This window comes from Mauremys reevesii, linkage group 12 (genome assembly GCF_016161935.1).
Source record: "Mauremys reevesii isolate NIE-2019 linkage group 12, ASM1616193v1, whole genome shotgun sequence".
Classification (NCBI taxonomy): Eukaryota; Metazoa; Chordata; order Testudines; family Geoemydidae; genus Mauremys; species Mauremys reevesii.
This window is the reverse complement of record NC_052634.1, coordinates 49,772,683-49,786,577: the sequence shown is the minus strand read 5'-3', so window position 1 is coordinate 49,786,577 and position 13,895 is coordinate 49,772,683. Positions and strand designations below refer to the sequence as shown.

General features: G+C 47.6%; 4 non-coding genes across 4 annotated transcripts; 3 read left to right on the top strand and 1 right to left on the bottom strand.

Annotated features, from left to right (window-relative positions):
- Positions 1 to 812: 812 nt before the first annotated feature.
- Positions 813 to 886, top strand: TRNAT-CGU. Its single transcript has one exon. It is a non-coding gene; the product is annotated as a tRNA-Thr (tRNA).
- Positions 887 to 2,426: 1,540 nt separating this feature from the next.
- Positions 2,427 to 2,498, top strand: TRNAA-UGC. The gene has a single exon. It is a non-coding gene; the product is annotated as a tRNA-Ala (tRNA).
- Positions 2,499 to 3,710: 1,212 nt separating this feature from the next.
- Positions 3,711 to 3,783, top strand: TRNAK-UUU. The gene has a single exon. It is a non-coding gene; the product is annotated as a tRNA-Lys (tRNA).
- Positions 3,784 to 7,024: 3,241 nt separating this feature from the next.
- TRNAG-UCC lies at positions 7,025 to 7,096 on the bottom strand. The gene has a single exon. It is a non-coding gene; the product is annotated as a tRNA-Gly (tRNA).
- Positions 7,097 to 13,895: the final 6,799 nt, after the last annotated feature.

The window sequence follows — 13,895 nt, the reverse complement described above, 5'->3', positions numbered from 1 at the left end:
CCAGGAGGAACCTCTTTTGAGTTTTCTCCTTCCCTTTTAGTGATTTTACTAGAAAACAGAAGTCCCTGTTTAGAAGGTAAGAGCCTCCTCAAGGGAAGGGGTGTCATAGGTGTGTCACAGTTCGGATGCCAGTGGCCCCCCTACAGGAAGTTCCCACCACCCGGCTCTCTGTTCGCAGGGCGGGAGAGAGCAGCATCCACGGCAGTGATTTGCTCCTGGCTGCCGGAGCAGAGCAGCAGGCTCAGCTGTCAGAACTTCCCAGAGCGATGAAAGGGGAGGGGCCCATGGCTCTGTAGCAGGAATGCAGGGCAGGCGAGTTCACGGCGGGCATTGTGGGATACTGGGGAAGGCCAGTTATGGTGATATAATGAAGAGCAGCATTTACTGTGTTACTTTAAGTTTGCTGCAAAAAGCTCTAGCCCTCTCCTCGAAGTCGTTTTATTTTGTCACCAAAACAGGGCAGTATTGTCGCCAGACGTGGCATTGCAGTGTGTGCACCAGCCACAAGCTACCGACCAAGGGAGCATTGTGTGTTTTTCACACACCTGAGCAAGATAATTCTGATGAAACAACTTTGTAGTGCAGACCTGGCCAAAGATTGACACACACACACACACACACACACACACACACACACACACACACACACACACACACACACACACACACACACACACACACACACACCTTGCAAGGAAAACCTCACCTGCTCCTCTGCTTTGCAGAATCCAAACACAAGCAAAGCTTGTCAGGCGATGGTAGCGATGGCAGGGAGTCAGGTGTGGGCAGACACTGTATTTTAATTACCCACAGGCACCATGGCTTAGCTGGCTAAAGCATCTGTTTCGTAAACAGGAGATCCTGGGTTCAACTCCCAGTGGTGCCTTGTTGACTGGTTGTTGGGGCACCTGCTATTGGCTACTGTCAGAAAACAAGGTTCAGAGCTAGATGGGCCTTTGGTCCAGCCCAGTGTGGTTTTTCTTATGGTTTAAATAACACTCACAGGCACTGATAACAGAGTTACTGAACGTTTGGGCGTTAGGAGCGGGTAGGTCAGTGGTCCAGTCCCCACACAGATGACCCCCTCCCTCTGGGACAGGGGCAGGTCTGAGCTCACCCAAATGCTCATTGTGGCTGCCAGAATCTGTGGGCAGCTCGTTTAGTTTACGCCAAAGGTTGAGTCCTGCTTTGTGCACCATGTGTGAGAATGAAAATCCTAAACTGCCCTTTGAAATAACGAATGCAGCAGGACGTGTTATTGTCCCTGCCCCAGAGCAGACAGACCAATGGAGAAATGCCATTGAGTCCAAGGTAATACTCCCCTGCCATTTTACGTTTTTGCTTGCTAAACTCCTTTTTATCTGCCTGGCCCAGGCTGTCCTCTGCCTCAGCTGCTGCTCCGGCCTGCTCTAGAGTCAAACACGCAGGGCCCCAGGGGAACAGAGGCTGGGACAGGGCAGCAGCCTGGGCTGGGCTGGGAAGATGCTGGGAGTTCTCGTTCCCTGAGAACTGGCCTGGCTCCCTCAACAGCAAACAAATCAATTCCACGTCCCCTCCCCAGAGAAACCAGCCTGGAGCCAAGGGCAGCAGGGGACGATTCCCTGCTGTTCCCACCGAGGCAGGAGAGAAGCCAGGGTGTTTCTAGCAGAGCTTATGGAACTGAGGTGGGGAAACCAGCCTTTACTAACAGGCAGTTCCAGTTTAAGCTCAGTGTTTTTACAATTTTTACAACATTAAATAACCCTTCAATCGTACTGTCACCATCCATAAAATTGCTTCAGCCTTATATGTTCCCAGGTGCACAACTAAACATCTCTTCAAATCCAAGGGAGTGGAGCTCAGTCAGTGTTCAGAGTCATCCCACATAGAAGAACCATGTTGTGGTACATACTGGCCCCATCATGTTCCCATGGCCTTTCCCTCCTCTCTGTTAAAAGTTTTAGTATTTTGCACAGAAACTTTCTTCCCTCAGGAGAGACCTGGGAACCAGGGCTGCCAGCCAGACAAACACCCTTAAGAGTAGGCGTAACCTGTCAAAAAATGATCTCCTCTCTTCAGTTCAGTGACACCCTGAAATGTTACTTATCCCGGCAGAACCAGAGGATTGAAAGCAGCTACATCAAACCCCTGTGTAGCTAACAGGAATGAACACACACTCCCTTGTATCTGAAGTGATGTTTAGTTTTACCCTTTGTTAACTAAAGGGAAAGGCAGTGGTGGTGCCAGATATTAAGAGTGAAACACGAAACAATCATCATAGTTATGCCCATAGTGACTGCAAAATCTTTCTATATACTTCTTATTATCATCAGTGTATTATTTTGGCCTCAGAGCAGGGAATGTGTCCCTCATGCTGCTTTTAGGTCACCAGGTGCTTTGGAAACAGGAGGGCTCTGAGTGTAACCTATAGCACACATGGCCCATATGGGGATGTAGCTCAGTGGTAGAGCACATGCTTTGCATGTATGAGGCCCTGGGTTCAATCCCCAGCATCTCCAATTCTTTTCACCCTGCTGCTTTGCTCATCCCCAGAGGGGATGGGGCCCAGTCTCCCTGCAGGAATTTTAATCCTGCTCAGTGAGGCAAGTGCCAATTGCATGGAAGGTCAGGGGGGGTTTCTGCTCCTAAGTCACCTCGGTACATTTAAGATTCCCACCAGCTGTGCTGCTTGGGACAATGGTAGATGAGAAGGGCGAATCCTCCAGCACTGGAGGGAAAGGTCCCGTCTGCAAAGACTAGACTTATTTCTTGTCTGGACCCAATCTTTTCACCTGGTATAGCCCTTGTTCCAGTTCAGGTGGTAGCTAGGGGATGTCTCATGACTGCAGCCATGTTTGTTCAGTTCCACCCCCTTATACAGCTTTGGTACAAGGCAGGAATCTTTTGTTTCTCACCTGGGGAAGAGCCCCAGGTTTAAGATGGATTCCTGTACCAGGTGACATGGTCACATGTCCTGTGAGACCCCCAAGCCTTCATTCTTCCTGGCCTGACTCACAGATGGTGCAGGACAGAGCCAACTACAGTCTATTGTCCTGGTTAATGGGAGCCATCAAGAGTCCAAACCATTGTTAATGGCCCACACTTTGCATCATTACAACAGGACCTCAGAGTTATAGTTCATATTTCTAGTTTCAGATCCAAGAATGATCGGTTCATACAAATAGGATGAACACACACAGTAGATTATAAGCTGTGTAATGATACCTCACAGGAGACCTTTTGCATGAAGCATTGTCCAGTCACTTTATATTCACACTCATTAGCATATTTTCATAAAATCCTATGGAGTGCAACGTCACAGCAGGGAAAGGGTTTTACTGCAGCACCTGGCAGCAGTTGAGTTTCATGTTCAGGTTGTGGTATGAGTTCCTCGAGGTTTCTCGTAAGCACACAGGGCCCTTAGCGGGTGCTCTTGATACAGGAATTGCCCAGACATGATAAAGTGATGGGAACTGCATTTTCCTTTTTTATTTCTGTATTTCCAATGACATTTCTGTTTGTGATTTCGTTTTGCTTTGTATAACTGTGTTTTCTCCTGGATTTGATATTTAACGAAAAAAAGAATAAGGCCTCAAGGCACCAGATGGAGGAGCAGGCTGGGGCTAGGACTGCTAAGAGAACAAGAGTAGCAGGTTTTCTGTATTGTTTCCTGCCCTCATTTTTCTTGACTAGTTTCTCTTCTGCATGAAATTTGCCTCTTTAAAATGTGAGCCTGGCTGGCTCAGTTGGCAGAGCATCAGACTTTTAATCTGAGGGTCCAGGGTTCAAGTCCCTAGTCAGGCAAAGAAACACTTTCCCCCCTGTGACATCCCCAAGGATTTTTAGAAGGACTCTCCTTCACTTTAGTTTTTCCTTTTCAGGACATGGCCTTTCCTAGGAAGGGCCCTTTACTGCCTGGGACTGAAGGTGCTACTGCCTCACCTGTCCACTGGCCTCACAGTCTGGAGGAAGAAAGGCCTCTGGGCCTGCAGCAAAGTGCTGGGTGCTGACTTTCTGAGCAAATGCAGGGCTGGCCAGAGAGGCATCTTCCCACTGAGTCCTCCCTGCCAGGAAAAATTGTCCCCACAGACAGGGGTGGCTCCAGGCCCCAGCACACCAAGCGCGTGCTTGGGACAGCAAGCCACAGGGGGCGCTCTACCGGTCGCCGCGAGGGCGGCAGGCAGGCTGCCTTCGGCGGCATGCCTGCAAAGGGTCCGCTGGTCCTGCGACTTCGGCGGACCTCCCGCAGGCAAGCCGCCGAAGGCAACCTGCCTGCCGTGCTTGGGGCAGCAAAATGCCTAGAGCCGCCCCTGCCCACAGAGTCCTCCCTGCTGGAAGTCTACAGTAATCAACAGGTGCTCTGCTGGTCCCATGGTGTAAGGGCCAGCACTCAGGACTTTGAATCCTGCACTCTGAGTTGAAGTCTCAGTGGAATCTGAGAACAATTCCTGTGCCACAAATCCTGCTGGGCCTTCCAAGGCTCTGTCTTGCTTTCTCAAAGGCCATGAAAGCCACTACAAAAGGTTTTTTTTCTCCTGCTGATAATAGCGCACCTTAACTGATCACTCTCGTTATAGTGTGTATGGCAACAACCAATTTTGCATCTTCTCTGTGTGTGTGTGTGTGTGTGTGTGTGTGTGTGTGTATGTATGTATGTATGTATGTATATAGATAGATAGATAATCTATATCTTCCTGCTGTATTTTCCGCTGCATGCATCCAATGAAGTTGGTTTTAGCCCAGGAAAGCTTATGCTCAAATAAATTTGTTAGTTTCTAAGGTGCCACAAGTACTCCTTGTTCTTTTTGCAGATAAATGAATGGAGGTTAAGTTCATGAATGGCTATTAGCCAGGATGGGTAAGGAATGGTGTCCTTAACCTCTGTTTGTTAGAGGGTGGAGATGGATGTCAGGAGAGAAATCACTTGCTCATTACCTGTTAGGTTCAGTCCCTCTGGGGCAGCTGGCATTGGCCACTGTTGGCAGATAGGATGCAGGGTTGGATGGACCTTTGGTCTGACCCAATATGGCCATTCTTATGGTCTTATGAAGGGAGGAGCAAGGTACTGGGACAGAGTTTCTGTAGTGTAGTGGTTATCACGTTTACCTAACATGCAAAAGGTCCCTGGTTCAAAACCAAGCAGAAACATGCTGGCTTAATTTTCCCAGCTCCTACTGGCCTATTCCCTGCGGTTGTAGGAGCAGCAGTGATTTCTATGCTCAAAAGGTCTATTATACTTCCCCTGCTCCCACTTTTGTCTCCTCTCCCTCTCTGAATGCCTGTGAAGTGGCTTTCCCCCTCCCGCTCCCTCCTGGAATGCTGGTGGGATGAATGGGCTGGTTGAAGAGCCGAAGAGCTCCCAGGTAGACAAGGTGTCTGGGACGCTAATTAGGCAGCGATCACACATCCAGAGCATGGACACTGCCCAAGCTGGAGTGTGACCAACCAGATGCAGCCAAGTCATCTCTAGTCGCAGGCCATGAGGTGCAGGCCCTTAAAAGGGGAAGGGGCCCTGTGCTCAGGAGAGCACTCACAAGCTTGTACCTCCAGTGAATGCCCGTTGCCCGGACCGCCTGGCCAGTGGTTCTCTGCGTTGCATTTCATTGTGCCTCAGGAAGACTTACCTTCATCGCACCATCCATAGCTGCGCTGTGGGACACTTACCTTGCAGAATCCAGACATCTCCAGTGCCGTGCCTGTCCTGGGAGCGTGAGTGTGTCACCCTGCCCCCCTTCGTTTGAGCTTAGCTATCAATATAATAAACGTGCTGCTTTCTGCCAAACTCTGGTGGGTCATTAGTGCTCCCTACGCTGACTAGCTGGCCCAATTTCGGGTAACACCTGCGATAACCCCAATCCCTGCATGGCAGAGGGTAGTGAAATGAGCTGAGAAAAAGCCTTAGCATCAGCAGGGGAAAGCTAGAGGATCTGGGCCAGGCACCTTTTGAAGCCTTGTGGCTTGGTCTCCTCTGCCCTTGGAGATTGGCCTATGGCGGCCAGCTCTTCTGTGTGACTTGCCAAAGGAGGAAGTGAGGCGGGAATGGGGCAAAAGAGGAAAGTCGAGCTGAGGAAGGCAGGGCAGAAGCTAAGTGCCTCAGTGCGGCTAAGTGGGGTTAGTAGAGCGTCACCATTCGTTCTGCAAAGCCTGGGGAGGTGCGATTGGCTGCTGGGAGGTAGAATCCTGTGCCTGCCTCTTGGCTTCCCAGGGGTGGCTACTTGCAGCCCAGGAGAAGAAGGATGGTTCTGGGTGAAAGGAAGACAAGCAAAGCTCTGGGAGGAAGTTTGGGTGCGTGGTGCGGGCTCTGCGCTGGGGGAGGGGCTTGGGGTAGAGGAGGGGTGGTGCTTACCCCGGGCAGTGCAGCTCCCAAATTGACCCGTACACACAACCCTCTGGCAGCAGCTCCTAGGTGGGCGGGGCCAGGGGGTCTCCGTGTGCCGCTGCCTGCAGGCGCTGCCCCCAGAGCTCCCATTGGCTGCAATACCTGGCCAATGGGAGCTGCAGAGTTGGTACTCGGGGCAGGGGCAGCGCATGGAGACTCTCCCCCCAGCCCAGGGGATGCTGGGACATGCCGGCCATTTCTGGGAGTGGCATGGAGGGACGGAGGCAGAGTGGGCAGGGAGCCACCTCAGTGCTGCTGGCACATCTCTGCACACCCATGTGGGGAGGGGAGCAGAGGGCCTCCATGTGCTGCCTGGGGTAGGGGCAGTGCACAGAGCTGCCTCCCCTCCCGGGTCTATTGCAGGAGTGGGTGGGTGGGTCTTTTGGCCTGCAAGGTGCAGCAGGTCGGACTAGATGATCACATTGGTCCCTTCTGATCTTAAAGGCTCTGAGTCTAAAAGGGAGAGGGAAGTAAAGGGAAAAAAATAAATAAACCAAACATTGTAATACCAGGATAACTCCACCTGCTCATTGTATAGTCCCGCCCCTTTCTTCCTCCACTGGGTGTTTAATGACCTGCAGGACATTGATTCTCTCCTCCCATTGTTAAACTGATACAATGTGACTGAAATTAAACCCATTCTCAGCAGAGAAAACATCACATCCCTGCATTGGCTGGGAATCGAACGCAGGTCAACTGCTTGGAAGGCAGCTATGCTCACCACTATACCACCAATGCAGCTGGCAAAAAGACCACTTACACTTGCCCAATGAGGCTAGACCAGAATTGAGGCGTTTTACTGCCTATTAAAATGTACTGGAGTCTCATCACTAAAAAAACCTACCTCTACCTTCACCTGGGTTTGGACCATCAGCCTCTCAGTTAGATCACCAAAGTGGTTAATCACAGACACAGGTAACTACCCTACTTCCCAAGCTTGTCTATGAAGCACCTACAGGGGCACACCTGACTAGTGAGGGGGGCACACTGCTGGGGTTATGAGTTCAGGCCTCACCCAAGGCATCGGTTTTCATTAGCCAGGGAGCTTCCCCCACTCACTTTGTCTAATCCACATGGAAAGTGCCATATGTGGGTGAAGAGAGTAAATTCTAAACTCTGAAATGTGGCGGTGGCCCATAGATTGGGATAAGGGGTTTGAAGAGAAAAAGCTCTAAGGATATAAAACCAGACAGTCGCCAGGGGCAGGTACAGTACAACGTCTCAACAGGGAGCCATTCGGGGGAGGGGGGTTCACGTCCTCTGTTCAATGTCCTGAGAGGTATTTTAAGATGAAGATAACACCATGGCTCACAGTTGACTGGCACGTCCTGGGTTAAAGGAAGGGACTTGGGTTAATAGTCGGAAGATTTGTGTTACCGTCACTGTCTGACCCCCCCTTCAGTTCAGAGGTTTGTACTTTGTTGGGTGGAACGCACAGACTCCTGGAGAGCAGGGGCAGCTGTTTCCATGGCAGAGAGCCTGGCACTTAGGAGACTTTCTTGACTTGCTGTTTTGAAGCAATTCAATAAAATAACGGTGGAGCTGCAATGTCCAGTCAAAAATTTCAGCCCCCCCCCCAGTGCAAAAATGCTATTTGAGGATCTAAACAGGAGGCTTCCGGCGCTAGGGCACCTGACCAGAGAGCTCAGTGGGGGGTGTAAGAGCTGCTGACTCTGAGGGTCCTGGGCTAAATCCACTTGCAGGGGGAAGTGTTTTGATTTATTTGATGGATAATGAGCACCAGCTACCAGGGGAGAAGCCCTGCAAACCTGCGGCCACTCCAGCTGCTGCTCCGGGGGGAGCCCCAGGGGGCCTGCTGCTGCTCCGGCCACCCCAGGAGTGCTGCTACCGGGGGCCACCGAGCTGTGGCTGCTCCTGCTGCCCGCGGAACCACAGGAGGAAGATGATTTTTTGACAGTGACGGATGCCTCATCCTAAAGGCTTTTGTCTGCCCCCTTCCAGTGACTGTTTGGCACAGGAATGCAGCCCTCACTCCTGGGTCTCTCCTGGGGAAATAATGTTTCTGTGCAAAACACCAAAGCTTTTGACAGAAAGGAAGAAAAGGAAATGGCCACACGATGGGACTAGGACATAAGGAATGAAACACAAGATGCTTCTCCCATCTGCATTGACTTTGAACCTTGTTGTTTGCGGTGGTGGTGTATCCATGTTGGTCCCAAAACATGAGACATAAGGAGGAGGGGGGGTCACATAATATCTTCTAAAGGACCAAGGAAGGGAGTATTATTTACTCCTTCTCATAACACAAGAACTAGTAGGGGTCACCAAATGAAATGAATAAGCTGCAGGTTTGAAATGAACACACTTCCCTCAATCTGCTGGCAATGCTTCTACTAACGCAGCCCAATCTGCTGTTAGCCTTCTTGGCAACAAGGGGACCGTTGACTCATATCCAGCTTCTCATCCACTGTAATCCCCAGGTCCTTTTCTGAAGAACTGCTGCTTAGCCAGTCGGTCCCCAGGCTGTAGCACTGCACGGGATTCTTCTTTCCTAAGTGCAGGACTCTGCACTTCTCCTTGTTGAACCTCCTCAGATTTCTTTTGGCCCAATCCTCCAATTTGTCTAGGTCACTCTGGACCCAAACCCTGTCCTCCAGCGCTTGGATTCTTTACGTGCTTTCACAGAGTGAAGAGCACATGTTCCATGATTTCATATGGCAGAGTTTTATGCTATAGGGAGCTTTCCTTGTGTGAATTTGACAGGTGAATCAACATAGATACATATTGTGACCCTTCTCAGGGAGCAGAGGGCTGTGAGTTTCCTTGTTGCCACCTGCCACTAGGAAGAGGGAGTTTTGCATTTGGCAGCTGGATGTTAGTGACCAAACTCACCCAGCCCTTCAGGAACTCAAGAACCCTCCTCTGAGCTACAGCAGCCACCCTAACCCCTGAGTTCCTTCAATGTGTCTCCCTCTGGGGTCCAGCCCAGATCACCAGATACTCAGACAAATCCCAGATTCTCTCTGCCCAAAGCAATGGTAGATCCCAGGTTACTAGTTTTACTGTGGACCACTGCTACTGTATCTCACACAGCACTTGAGTATAGTTATCAAACAAGCAGAAATTTATTTAACAACCGATAGAGATTTAAACAAACAAATGTGAGTGATGGAAACCAACTGTTACCAACTAAACAAAATCAGAAAATGTAACCTACACTTCTTAATAGTTACCTTTCCTATCTAAGTAGATTCTCACCTCACACGTCAGTCAATTTCACTGATTGCTAGTCCCTAGGCGCCATGGCCCTGCCTTTCATGAAGCATCACTGGTCATTAGGAATCTCCTTGGTGAATGGACCCAGAGTGTTTTTCTCCACCCTGTTATGAACTGAATCAGTCTTTTGTCTTTATATTCACAGAAAGGACGATCTACTCATTCTCATATTGTCCTTGTCACTTCCACAGGATTTCGATGTCTATAATTTGTCTTTGATGGTTTTCTATTGGCTTTTCTCGGTTGGTGCAAAGGCTGACAATGGAGCAATACATCACATAACTGGCTAGCAAGGGAGAGGTGCCAATTCCCTCCCACTGGAATGGGCCGTCCCCAACAAGACCTATGATTGGGGTGACTCACTTTCACAACAATACCATATGGGCATAATTTTCCATGTACTTACATTACCCCTTAACTATGACTTGGACACACCTCTCGCAGTGAGTAGGAGTATCAATAATTTACAAGCTTTCAGTAGAGATCTCACTGCTATGCTTCCTGGATAACTATCATAAAAGCAGTGTATTAGGTGTGGGGAGTTTTTCAGGTCTGACACAGGAGTTGCTTGTGAAGAACAGTGACCCCCTTTGCCAATTGGCACCAATGAGCTTTTGTCACAGATGCACTGAGCTATACCGTCACCCCCTGATAGAACAGAAAGGCCAGCACAAAAAACAGAGAGAGGAACAATAAGATACTAAAATGACAATGGCTGGAACTCTCCATTTCTCTCAGTCTTTGCATTCATGGGCACTCAGAGCTGTAGCTACAGTTGAGGAACCGGGTGATCGGACAGCTGGCTCAGCCCTCCATACGAGTAACTCACACACATAGGGAGATGGGTCAAAATTGGAATTGATGTTAAGGCTGTGTCTACACTTCGAACACTGGAAATATTCTTCTGACAACCTAACACTGTCTACACTGGGGCTCAGGTCACATTAACTACTTCTCTCAGTGCAGAGGACTTTTCACACCCCTGAGAGATGTGGCTCTGCCAACAGAGCTTTTCTACATCGACCAGCCTTTAGCTGGCTTATTGACCTGAAAGGCAATGGATTTCAGTCTTATTCTTTATATTGATGGTTGATGAGTGCAGCTGTCCTACCTGCTGGACACACCCTGTGACAGATGTCAGGCCTTTCCTTTGCAAATTAGAGAAGTGGGGAAGACCCTTACAGTCTAAGTGGGTAAAAACTTATACAACTTGTCACCTCGAGTAGCTTTCCTTTGAATAGAAATTGACTTAGAAACTAAACAAAATAAATTCTATTTGAAAACAGAAAATACTAAAATCTATACTGGGCCAATATTCTCTTATACACACTTTCTCTCACACATTCTCCCACACCAACCTTTGGAGTGAGGTTTTCTACAGGAACTCTTTATACTACAGGGGGTAAATTAAATCCAATTATCTTTTCAAGATTAGCCATCATTTCCTGTACGACTAACAAAACAAAACAAAAAAAACCAACTTTCAGTTTTCCAAAATACTTCAGATTATCACACATTTAGTCTCTTCTTCTTTAACCAATAACTTCACCAATAATCTCATTTTAATAGATGATAAAAACATATTCAAAGATCACAAATTCTTATCATATAAGTTAGTTTTCTTCTAATGCACATTGCCAACAACTGAACCTTGGCTCAAGTTGTGGTTTGTCCCAACCACTTCTGTGAGTTCATATATCTCAGGATCTTCTGCAGTATGTGTTGGTGGAAGGGGTCTCCTATGTGGGAATCTTTGCATCATGAGGAAAAATACCCTCGTGTCACACTTTTAAGCTTTCAAAGTGAGAGAAGATAGAGGAGAAGTGATGTAAATGCATAAAACACAAGAGAGAACTGTCTGGTCTACACTAAAGACATTTATCGGTTAACTATATTACTCCGATGTGTGAAAAATCCACACCACTGAGCAATGTAGTTACACAGCCCTAACCCCCTGTGTAGATAGCGATACATCAGCAGCAGAACTTCTCCTGCCAAAAGAGCCACTGCCGCTTGCGAGGGTTGGACTAATCAAGTCCGATGAGAGAAATCTCTCCCATTGGCTGAAAGCGTCTGTAATAGCAGCGCTACAGCAGCGCAGCTACATTGGTGCAGCTGCACCAACATCACCTTTATTGTGTAGCCAGAGCATCAGACACAAAACCATAGAATCAGAACTCAACATGCGAGTATCCAGAAGTCTGAAATTGGAGCCTGATACATTCATTGCCTCATTGGTTACCATCATTTCTACAGCCTTGAAGTCCTTGTTACCCAATCAGGCAGCCAGTTTGGGATCCACGGGAAAGGAATGTCCTTTGAAGCTCTCTCTCTTTGGATCCAAATGGTGAAGGATGATTGTTCTCAGTGTAACCTGGCATCCTTTGGAACTGTAATCAGTGACACTGAACTAGGAAGTGGAGTTGTACAAACAATTTTCCTTGGGTCATTGGTCACCATACCTTCCTTTACTAGGATGGAAACCAAGAACTGGATGTGGACTCTTTCAGCCCCAGCTCTTTCCAAATCCTTGGTCTTGGTTAGGGTAAATTTACACTTCTCCAAAGTAGAATCCTTTACAAAACCACTCCAAATCTCAGCAGTGTTAGTGAGGCTTACCAAAACATGGAGGCTTACCAAAACATGCCCAGCTTTTCTATAATTTGGTGGCACAGTTCCAGGCAAGGGACTGGATACAGGGCTGGATCACAATCTTCATTAGTGATCAGAGTTGGAGTTTCTATTCAAAAATAGCTATTTTTCTGCAGCTATTAGATTTCCAAAACGGATTTGATTCGATATACATTTAAAGCACCTACAAAGGATAAATTCAACAAAACTCCACTTCTATTTCCTCAACATCTGCATCATGAAGGGCAGCATCTCCGATACAATAAGATTAGCTAGGAAAGAACTTCTGTAGGGCCTGGGTTACAAAGGCTTTGGAACCAAATACATGGGCATTGTGCCTAGTTCAAAAATCACTTAGCATGGAATTTTCTCCCCAGAACATCTGGGACAATATTGACTTAAACAATTGAACTACACTGTGATCATATGCACTTCCTTCAGTTAGTTGGGGTTCTGCTGTTGTTCACAATTTCTGAGTAGAGATTTTAAATCACTGCTGTTTCTTTGTTAGCCTGTCCAGTAAATTGGAGAGTTCTCTAATGCTGACAGAACTGCACCTCAACCTTTCTCCATATCATCATGCAGGGATGGGGAAAAAGCAAAGCTGAAGTGAGAAATGATGACTTTAGCAAATAGTCATTTGTCTTAAATTCTCCAATAAATCTGCACTACATCCTATCAAACTGAACTACTATCCAATTGAGTGACCAAACAGCCTTCAGGAAAGATAGAAACCCACATCACAGAGAGCTAGAATACATGGCAATGAAAGTGTGAAGTGAAATTCCAGAGCAGGTTACATCTGATTATTCAGAATCAGGACAAGAGATTCTCCCATCACATTCTCCTCTGATCCATTCAAACATACTTCACTCAGCACTGTCTCAATAGCCAGTTATGTTATTTACAAAATTTTTAGTATCTGAGCATTGCTATAATTTGGGACAAAACCACTCACACCTTGCCAGAAGTGGCTTTACCAATAGATGGAACCTGGGATTTAAACTCCCAATGATCACACTGTGTTTGGGATCCATTTGAATTCCCCTTCCAGGTCTTTGACACTTTCATCTCCAGTCAGAGCGACTCTGATATAGGATTAAAGAAGTCAAAGCATCATCTCCAAGCACAGACAGCTAAGAACTGTTCCTCACAGGACACTTTGAGAAGTGAATGGATAGAATGTGATGATGATAACCTCTGCATGGCTCAGACAAAAGGTAACAGTTCTGCAGTGATGGGGAAGGAGGGAATCTCTGCGTCTCCCCATCTCCTTCCAGTGGCTCAGAGGCTGAAATTACACTTTTTTTCCTGCCCCTGCTCCTCTTCATTTAACTATAATTTGAAAAATTCCCATTATATCTGCTCTTCAGCACAACCCAGAGCAACGTGAGAACAAGTGGCAATGATACAATCTGTATCACTGGTGACTAACAATAACTTTGAAATAGGAAGAATAGTATAAAAGTGATGCTCCCTGGTTCCTGATAGGAAGGGCACACTAGAATTACTCATGGGATAATGGAGTTGATAGAAAGGACAAATGGGTCCACCTCAAAACAGGGCAAACTGCAAAAGGCAAAAATGGGCCACTCCTCTGGTCAAACTGAGGGATAACCATGCTGCAAACAGTTCAAACAGCTTTAAAAGTTACTATGTGGGAATCAGG